We start from the raw sequence: 10,410 nt of genomic DNA on the forward strand, positions 1-10,410 counted from the left end.
TTTTATTGTGACCAAAGTAAATTACGAATCTTTCATAGTAATATTTAAGGAATATAGTGACAATGAGTCAGGGCCATTTCCACCATCAGTGTTGTTCTCCCTCCACCCCTATTCCCAGCATGCATCCCATGTATCCCTCATTTGCTCCCCAGACTGCTAGTGTAACTGCTCCTTTCTGAGAAAGCTTGTTGTAGATTTGGTATTGATTCACTACATGAAGCTCACCACAAAAAATGATGAGTGCTGTTAGAGAAATAATTACATTCAGAACTATCCTAACAATGTGAATGAATGAGGGAAGTAGAAAGCCTGTCTAGAGTACAGGTGGGAGTGGGGTGGGGAGGAGGGAGATTTGGGATATTGGTGATGGGAATGTTGCACTGGTGATGGGTGGTGTTCTTTACATGACTTAAACCCAAACACAATCATGTATGTAATCAAGGTGTTTAAATAAATATATTAATAAAAAGCAGGTCATAGATATTGTCTAGCTTGTTATTTTTACCCCCAAATGTACCAATAATATCATATGGCATTATTCTTTTTGCATAGGCACATTCAAATAGGGAAATCTTATGTATAAGAATAATTTCTTATCTAATAGAGATAAAACCCCCATTAATTTTATAGTGCAGGGGACTTTCCACCCCATTTGTCATGGGGACTTCATTTAGGCCTCAATTGATTGAACATTGACCATCCAATCACAAACCCCAGATCCCAACCTTAGAATTGGCACCGTTTTCTGCACCAGCACCAGGAATCTAGCACCACCCAGGGGAGGCCCTGATGCAGCTCTAGCACCAACTTGCTTCAAGGTAGATTCTTATGACACCCTGACAATGAGGAAACAACAACAACTTGTCCTAAAAGCAGGTTGTCCTACCTCATCACCTAATGGTGAGATGAAATCAAAAGCCGCTCCATGGCACCCCTGCTTTGACTTAGGATCTGTACAATAAACAAGATCTCTAATTACAGAAGACTGACTATGCCAGCTGCTAAACGCAACTGAGTAAAACTTTTCCTGGGACCATCAAGAAAGACCTTGGAGTTGGACAATTAACATGTCCAGATCCTCCCAGTGGTCCTCAAACTATGGCCTGCGGGCCACATATTGTATTTGTATCTGTTTTGTTTCTTCATTGCAAAATAAGATATGTGCAGTGTGCATAAGAATTCGTTCATAAGTTTTGTTTTTACTATAGTCAGACCCTCCAATGGTCTGAGGTACAGTGAACTGGTCCCTTGTTTAAAAAGTTTGAGGACCCCTGCTAGTCAGTCTTATGACAGTATGCATCTTGGGTAGAGACAACCTGTATCTCTCTCTCTCTTTTTTTTTTAATTTTTGGGCCACACCTGGCGGTGCTCAGGGGTTACTCCTGGCTATCTGCTCAGAAATAGCTCCTGGCAGGCACGGGAAATCATATGGGACACCGGGATTCGAACCAACCACCTTTGGTCCTGGATCGGCTGCTTGCAAGGCTATCTGTCCGGGCCCGACAACCTGTAACTCTTAGGCCAAGGGAATTTCCTTTCTAATTTCCTCTAACGTTTACTGCACCTATACAAAAACAAACAAAAAAACCCTGTTATATCTGCCCCCTTTATTTTTTAATTTTACGTATACTTTCTATATAGAGGCTCCAGCATTTTTCATATATCCTTGGAACATGAATCTTTTGTTTTGCCTCATATTTCTATGTCTTCCTACAAATTGAGAAAAAAATAAAGTAGATGGGACCCAGGTGCCAAGTAGTCTCAGGTGCATTGAGTGGAAAAAAATTGGTCAGAACAAAATACCCAAGCCAAAGTCAATAATAATGGAATCAAGAGACTCAACTATAACAAGCTAACCACAAAATGGACCTATTACACTGGTAGATAAAAGGGCTAAGGGTGGAGGTATGGGATACATGCTGGGAGCTCTCGTGGAAGTATGTCAACACTGGTGGTAGAATGGCCCTAATTCACGGTCACTATATGCCTGAAATACAAAACTATGTAAGACTTGTAATTCACAATGGTCTCAATAAAGAATTTTCTTTAAAAAATTAAAATATCATATGGGGCACAAAGTTGATGCTTTTTGATTAAAACTGCCCTAAATCTTAAAGAATATCCAGAATTTTAATTTTTATTCTTGAGTCATCATGAAAAAGAGTATGAAAGCAAGAGAAATTTTAGAAATAAGAATTGTTTTTAAACACCTAGAAACTCAGTTACTGAAATACCCATAATCTTAAATTCAGTATTTGGTAGTTTTCCTTATATTCCTTTATATTATACATGAAGTATAAAGCTACCAACAATACTTTTTAATAGGAAATTTTTATTCTTTTCCTCTAACGAGGATTTGAGAATTTTGCACATATCTTTTATGTTGATTATATATATTAATATAGCTAGCCATTTATTTCACTCCATTTTGTACAATTTTTCTCAACTCCATAAACTTTAATGATCAGAGTGTTCATTGCCACTACATCAAGGAGGAAGTAGATTCTAGGCTATGCATAAAATATGTTTTTAGGAACTTAGATGCATATACATTTTATTAATAGGAAGGCAAGGAGATCATATTTCCACTTAAAATTTGAATGAGACTTATTGGGAAATCAACTGTTCAACAATATTTTGTTTATGTATATATTTGTTTAGATATATATTTCTCATTAGATGTAGTGTTAAGAAACAACCAAAAAGCAAAACCATATATAGAAGTCTCGCTGGACAAATGCTGAGAAAAGTTTAAAATTGATTTATCAATCATTATGAAAACAATATGTTTATATCATTCTGGAGGTCTTAATTATTTGGACACTGAAATGCTCATGCATTTTATTTCCAGATTGAAGTTGGAGTTTTTTCACTCAAATATTTTCCTATTACTGTTAAGTTGCTAAGAACTAACTGGCATCTAACCATCTGTTTTGGCTTTATTCTACCAGTACTATTCATTTCAGATAATTATTTATTAATATTTATACCCAATTATCGCAGCTTCTTTGGTAAATTTTTATAACATTAGTTACAAAGAGGATCATACCCACCTTAATACTATATTATTAATATATAGTATGGGATATTGTTAATTATATGGAATATTATTAATTACAAATAAAAACACCTTGATTTTCTAGGGATACATGATGTTATTTAACATATCATTATATCACCTAACCTGAAATGTCGCATTAAGTTCCTACCAAGAAAGTAAGATAGAAAATAGAAATTAGTGCTCGCTTCGGCAGCACATATACTAAAATTGGAATGATACAGAGAAGATTAGCATGGGGACACTGAGACTAAAGGCATCTTCAAGGAGGAAACTGAACTCTCCAAGCAAGTGAAAGCAGAGATTAACAGATGGGAATATATTAAGCTGAGAAGCTTCTGCACCTCAAAGGAAATAGCGCCCAGGATACAAAAGCCACCAACTGAGTGGGAGAAACTATACACCCAATACCCATCTGATAAGGGGCTAATCTCCAAAATATACAAGGCACTGGTAGAACTTTACAAGAAAAAAAATCTAATCCCATCAAAAAATGGGGCGAAGAAATGGACAGACACTTGGACACAGAAGAAATACAAATGGCCAAAAGACACATGAAAAAATGCTCCACATCACTAATCATCAGAGAGATGCAAATCAAAACAAGTATAAGGTACCACCTCACACCACAGAGATTGGCACATATCACAAAGAATGAGAACAAGCAGTGTTGGCGGGGATGTGGAGAGAAAGGAACTCTTATCCACTGCTGGTGGGAATGCTGTCTAGTTCAACCTTTATGGAAAGGGATATGGAGATTCCTCCAAAAACTGGAAATCGAGCTCCCATACGACCCAGCTATACCACTCCTAGGAATATACCCTAGGAACACAAACATACAATACAAAAATCCCTTCCTTACACCTACATTCATTGCAGCACTATTTACCATAGCAAGACTCTGGAAACAGCCAAGATACCCTTTAACAGATGAATGGCTAAATAAACTGTGGTATATATACACAATGGAATATTATGCAGCTGTCAGGAGAGATGAAGTCATGAAATTTTCCTATACATGTATATATGTATGGAATCTATTATGCTGAGTGAAATAAGTCAGAGAGAGAGAGGAAGACGCAGAATGGTCTCACTCATCTATGGGTTTTAAGAAAAATTAAAGACATTCTTGCAATAATAACTTTCAGACACAAAAGAGAAAAGAGCTGGAAGTTCCAGCTCACCTCATGAAGCTCACTACAAACAGGGATGAGTGTTAGAGAAATAACTAAGTTTCGAACTATCCTAATAATGAGAATGTACGAGGGAAATAGAAAGCCTGTCTAGAGTACAGGCGGGGGTTGGGTGGGGAGGAGGGAGATTTGGGACATTGGTGATGGGAATGTTGCACTGGTGATGGGTGGTGTTCTTTACATGACTGAAACCCAAACACAATCGTGTATGTAACGAAGTTGTTTAAATAAAAAAAATAAAAAAGACAAAAAAAGAAAATAGAAATTAGCCAAAATCTCATGATAGGAACACATGCTTCTCTTCTTATTTCTGTTATCCAAAGGATAACATAAAGTATCAGAACCATAATTAACTTGACAATAATTGAACAACTTGTTATCTTAGTGCTTTGTTGCAACAACCCTGACCACTTAAGTGAACCATGATATGGAAATTGAAATGGTCAATATCTAAAAAGCACGATTCAACTTATTTTCTTAACTTGTATTTTGACAATAACTTACCATCTAGTATAGCTGTGAAGAAGAATATCAGTGCTGAGGATTTCCATACTCCCACAGGTTTTTAAAATCGGTCTCATTTTTCCCAAAGTTTTCTAACAAGCATACATTTCGAAGAAGCTATTTTAGGGATTAAATTTTTTCCCAGAGATTAACTATCCTAGGATGAATGCCTAAAGCAGTTATAAGAGTTTTTAATACACAGAATGAAATGCTTATCTATGAAAGACTTCACTTTCAAGGTAAGAATTTAGTTAGTTCAGTTCATTGTCACCATGGTGTGACACATTTCTTTGCAGCATTTATTTCATAAACTGAACCATGGATTTCTAGATAGATGCATATATCTCCCCATATCTAGGAAACAGACCACTCGATCAGAAAAGAAATAATCAAAATAATAGCATTTACTGGAAGGAAATTATTTAAGGAGAAATAATGTATGCATACCATACTTTTTTCTTTCATCACATGTTTTATCTGATAAAAATGAATATACTGTATAGATGGTAGAGAAAGAGGGTGAATCCTGATGAAAAGGGATGGACAAACTTCACGTCAAATCAAGGGAGAGCATAACAGCAATTTGTTACATGCACTAATTTCTCTCTTCAAGTTCCCATGAGAAGCTGGGAAGGAAAACCAAAGAGCACATATATAATATTTTCAGAACATACATGCAAGAGACATACAGAACATCAAGAGAATAAGTAACAGTAAAACTTATGACAAAGTAATTAAAAAGTTATGAGTTTTGAGTACCTACTTTCTTTGTTTTAATATAATTTATTTATTTATGAATTTACATAACTCATTTTTTTAAATAATGGCTTTCCTACTTGGCTTAAAATTATTGAAAAATTAATAATTAGATCCCATAAACTCATACAAAAGAGCTTTAACAAATCACATGTTGCATTAAGTAGAGCAAGGCTAGTGAAATTAAATAAAAATCACATTATATTTGGGTACTGAGGAGATAACTAATCTTCCTTAACAAGACAATTTTCTTCATTCTTAATATTAAACAGCTTACTCGAAATTTATGAACTAGAGCTTCAGGGGAAATAGAAAATATTATTTAGATTATTCAAATAATAAGTCTGCTTTGACCTAGCATTTTGGAAAGGGTAGCTAAATGTTTTCTTGTAGTTTAACACTGAAAATACTAATATCATAAGATTTTAATGAAGCGGAAGAGATAAAGTGTGGCTTGTTGGGAACATACCTTGCCTATGGCTGACCATGTTTCTATCATCGACAGTCTATATGGTACCCTTAACACTGCCAGAAGTGATGCCTGTGTATAAAGAAAAAGGTGAGCCTTGAGCACCCTTGGCATAGCCCTAAAACATCAACAAAAATATATGCAAAAATTACTAAGGTTCCTAGAAAAGAAAAAGAGATTAAAGAATTAAAGTGTTCAGTTTGTATAAAGAAGACATGGGTTCAATCCCCTGAACCACATGGTCCTGAGAGCATAGTTGATAGTGACCCCCGAGCACCTTTCTGGAAGTAGCTATTGAGCACCGAAGGGCAAAAAACTCCTCAACATAACAAAGGAAATGGTAAGGTCCATTCTGGGGCACAATTCACAAAACAGACATATACTGAGTCTAAATCAATGATTTAAATCTCTTTTATCAAGTTATGTTCCTAAAAGAACAAGTGTCCTTGGAAGCTTTCAATGATTTAACTTGTATATGTACATGGGTAGGTGGGGTAAGAAGCTCTTAACAATACCTAAGGTAGTCAAGGCATATTCATAATTGTTGAACAAATAGTGTAATCTTCAATCCTTGGAGGCCTCTTAACCCTTGTTAACACAATTTATGGATGATAGGAGCAGGCATAAAATATACAAAATCATTTGATACACTCATAGCTTAAAATGTACTAACCACATGGACACAAATATATTGCCCTTTAACAAAAGCCTTTCATCTGGCGCAAAACTAACATTTGAGAACAAGAAATATTTTCTTGTTCACTATGTGATCTGTTTTGCAGATTAAATCTGTTTTGCAAATTAAAAATTGTTCTATAACTCTTACAATAGCTTCCCTTTAATATTTACCATAGTTCAGTGCATATATCTTCCATATGAATCATTTGTCAATAATGAAAATATCAGAGCAAAGAGTTGGAATGATTAGATTATATTATAACTTTACAAGAGACTGAATTTTTTATTTAAAATAAATTATTTAATGTAATCACTGTGAGATAAAAAGTAACAAAGTAGTTCATGGTTGTGTTTAGGTTGCACAATGTACAATACATTTTACCAGTGCACATTTCCTTCCACCACCTACTGTGTTGTTCCCCTGCCTGCTGGTCTCTGTATCAGATAATTTTCTTCTTCTCTTTCTCTCTCTCTCCATATCTCTTCCAACCCCTCCCTCCCTTTATTCTCCCATCATTCTTCCTTCCTTTTTAAAATTTAGACACTATGGTTTGAAATATTGTTACTGAAACGATTTCATGCATATCACTTTATCTCCATTCAGCACCCAGTTCTTGTCCAGTGATCATTTCCAGCTATCAATTTAATACTTATCCCCTCTCTGCCTTAATTGCACTCTCTTGCTATTTGTGGCAAGCTTCCAACCATGAACTGGTCCTCCTGGCCCTCATCTCTATTGTCTTTTAATATTATTACCATATTATATTTTAATTTATATTGCTACCTTGATTTAAAATGATGACTTTCATATTTACAACCATTCCATCACCAGTGTGAACGTCTCTTCACCAATGTCCCTAGGTTCCCTCCCAACCTGTAGTCAGTCTCCTTTAGAGGAACACTTGTAAATTCAGTTATAACAGATTAGATCTCCTGCTTTTGGTGTAGTTGACCCTGCATTTGGCTATCTAGCTATACCAGTCCTCAATAGCACCCATATATCTGAAGCACTTCACCCTGCTTCCCAATACTTCCCATCTGCTTTTTCTTGATACCCCCTCAATTTCTTCTCCCCTCTTTTATACTTCCAATATTCTGGACTGAAGGAATACTGAGAGTAGGAACTCACCCCAATAAAAAAAACACAAGAAAGGGATAAACACTTAGGTTAGATAGTTTGGGTCTTAGAATGTGAAGCAATTGCAAAAAATAATACACCAAGAAAAAATAATATGACAGTAAATAATAAGTAAAAAATAAATAACATATCTGCAAGATCAAAAATGCACTGGGAAGTATAGAATAAGATTCTTGAGGGACTTTTATGTAGAGATATTATGAGCAAAGTATAAAATAAGAAATTGTTACAAATTTAATCTGTACTTATTTATTATGATTATTTTATTTAAACACCATGGTTACAAAATTACTCATGATTGAGTTTCAGTCATACAATGTACACCATCCTTCACTAGGGTATTTTCTGCCACCAATGTCCCCAGGTTCCCTCCCATCATTCCTGCCTGACTCTTGATAGACATTTCTCTCAATTCATTTTTTCCTTTTTTGACACTTTTGTTTGTATTATTGTTAATCAATGGTTATGTATTATGCAAAAATGAGAATACCCATGATATTTTTCAAAGAACAGGATCAGACACTTCTGAAATTCATATAGAGAAATAAATGAACATAAAGAGCTAAAGCAATCATTGACAAAATGAAGAAGGAAGGAATCACTTCCCCCAACTATAAACTGTACTATAAAGCAGTAGCCATAAAACAGCATGACATTGGAATAAGGACAGACCCTCATATCAGTGCAGTAGACTAGAATATTAAAAGTTGGAACCACAGATTTATGATCAATTAATTTTTAATAAAGGAGCAAGAAAAACAAAGTGGAAAAAGGCAAACCTCTTCAATAAGTGGTACTGGGAAAACTGATCAACTACAGACACATACCCAAAAAGTGAACTCAGACAGCTCATTAATGCCATGCACAAAGGTCAAATCAAAAGGTATTAAAGACCTTAATACCAGACCTAAAAATCATAAGGTACATAGAGGAAAACATAGAACATAGAAACAGAACACTCCATGACATTGGTACTAAAGACATCTTCAAGAATAAAAAACCATTATCCAAGGTAGTGGAAGCAAAGGTAAACAAATGAAACTACATTAAACTGAGAAGCTTCTGTACCTCAAAGGGAGCATTGACTAGGATACAAAAACTACCCACGGAATGAGAGAAACTATTCAGTTGATACCCATGAGATAAGGGTTAATATATAATATACAAGGTACTGTTAGAACTTACAAGAAAATAATATCCAACCCCATTCAAAAATTGGAAAGAAAAAGTGAACAATAGACATTTCTTCAAAAAAGAAATACAGTTGTCCAAAAGGCACATGAAAAAATGTTCCACATCATTATTCATCGGGGAAATGCAAATGAAAACAACCAGGAGGTACCATATCACACCAGAAAGATTTGCACACATCACAAAGAACAAGAACAACTAGTGTTGGCATGTGTGTAGGGAGAAAGGGACCTTCATTCGCTGCTGATGGGAATGTAGACTGTTCCATCCTTTTTGGAAAATAACATAAATGTTTTTCAAAATACTAGAAATTGAGCTCCCATATGATCCAGCAACACCACTTCTAGAGATATAACCTAGGAATCCAAAAACAAAATGCAAAAACTCCCTTTCTATCCCCATTTTCTTCTCAGCACAATTTACAATAGTCAACCCAAGTACTGAAGAACAGATGAGTGGCTAAAGGAGCAGTGGTATGCAATGAAATATTATGCAGCCATTAGAAAAAAAATGAAGTCATGTTATTTGCTTATACTTGGATGTATATAGAGCTTATAATGCTGAGTGAAATTAGTAAGTAGGAGAGGCATATACATAGTATAATCACACTCAGTTGTGAGATATAAGAAAAAATAATAATATCCAGTAACAGTGCAGTTAGAGTAGAGAAAGGACCACAATGACAGTTGAAACTGATCACTCTGGACAAAAACAGAGTGCTAAAAGAAGATAAAGTGATGTGCATAATACATACTCTGTACTTGAAGATACCTGCTGATTAGATATTTGAAATATATCTTCTAATTTTTATAAACTATCATATGCTAATGTTTATTTCAACTCAATGTCAGCCCAGGAGGGCTATTCAATAAATGATCAGTGTTAAAGTCATATTATACTATTATGTATTAGGTTTAGCATAAATAAAAACTTTATTTTCTTAATCCTTTTGATTGTTTTATTTTCTTTAATAGTTTTTATTGAGTCAATGTGAATTACAAGTGTTTCAGTTATGTTTAAGGTATATATTGCCAGTGAATTGAGGCAATTCCCACCACCGTTGTTGACCATCCCAGTTCCTAGCATGCATCCCACACTCTTAGACTGCTGATGTAACAGGTTCCTTTTGTGAATAGTTTGTTATGGTTTGGATCTCTTGATTGCATTGTCGTTGACTTTGGGTTGGATATTTAGGGCTGATCATTTTTTATTTCCTCTCAATATTCGTGAGACTATTTGTCCTTGGTACCATCCATCATTCTGTTACCCATCCTTTCTTTTGCTCTTAACCTATGCCACATAAGATAGAAAAAAAGCATTAGAATCATTTATAAATATAGAATGAAATGAAATATGGAAAATATTTCATTAACTTCCCTAACATAACATGTATATGCCTATATATAAGGCTAAATACTTTTCA

The 10,410-nt window shown here is 34.9% G+C and overlaps 1 pseudogene; it reads left to right on the plus strand.

Annotated features, from left to right (window-relative positions):
* The first annotated feature begins 3,238 nt into the window (after window positions 1-3,238).
* Window positions 3,239-3,297, plus strand: LOC125999611 (uncharacterized; annotated as a pseudogene).
* Window positions 3,298-10,410: the final 7,113 nt, after the last annotated feature.

This window comes from Suncus etruscus, chromosome X (genome assembly GCF_024139225.1).
Source record: "Suncus etruscus isolate mSunEtr1 chromosome X, mSunEtr1.pri.cur, whole genome shotgun sequence".
NCBI lineage: Eukaryota > Metazoa > Chordata > Mammalia > Eulipotyphla > Soricidae > Suncus > Suncus etruscus.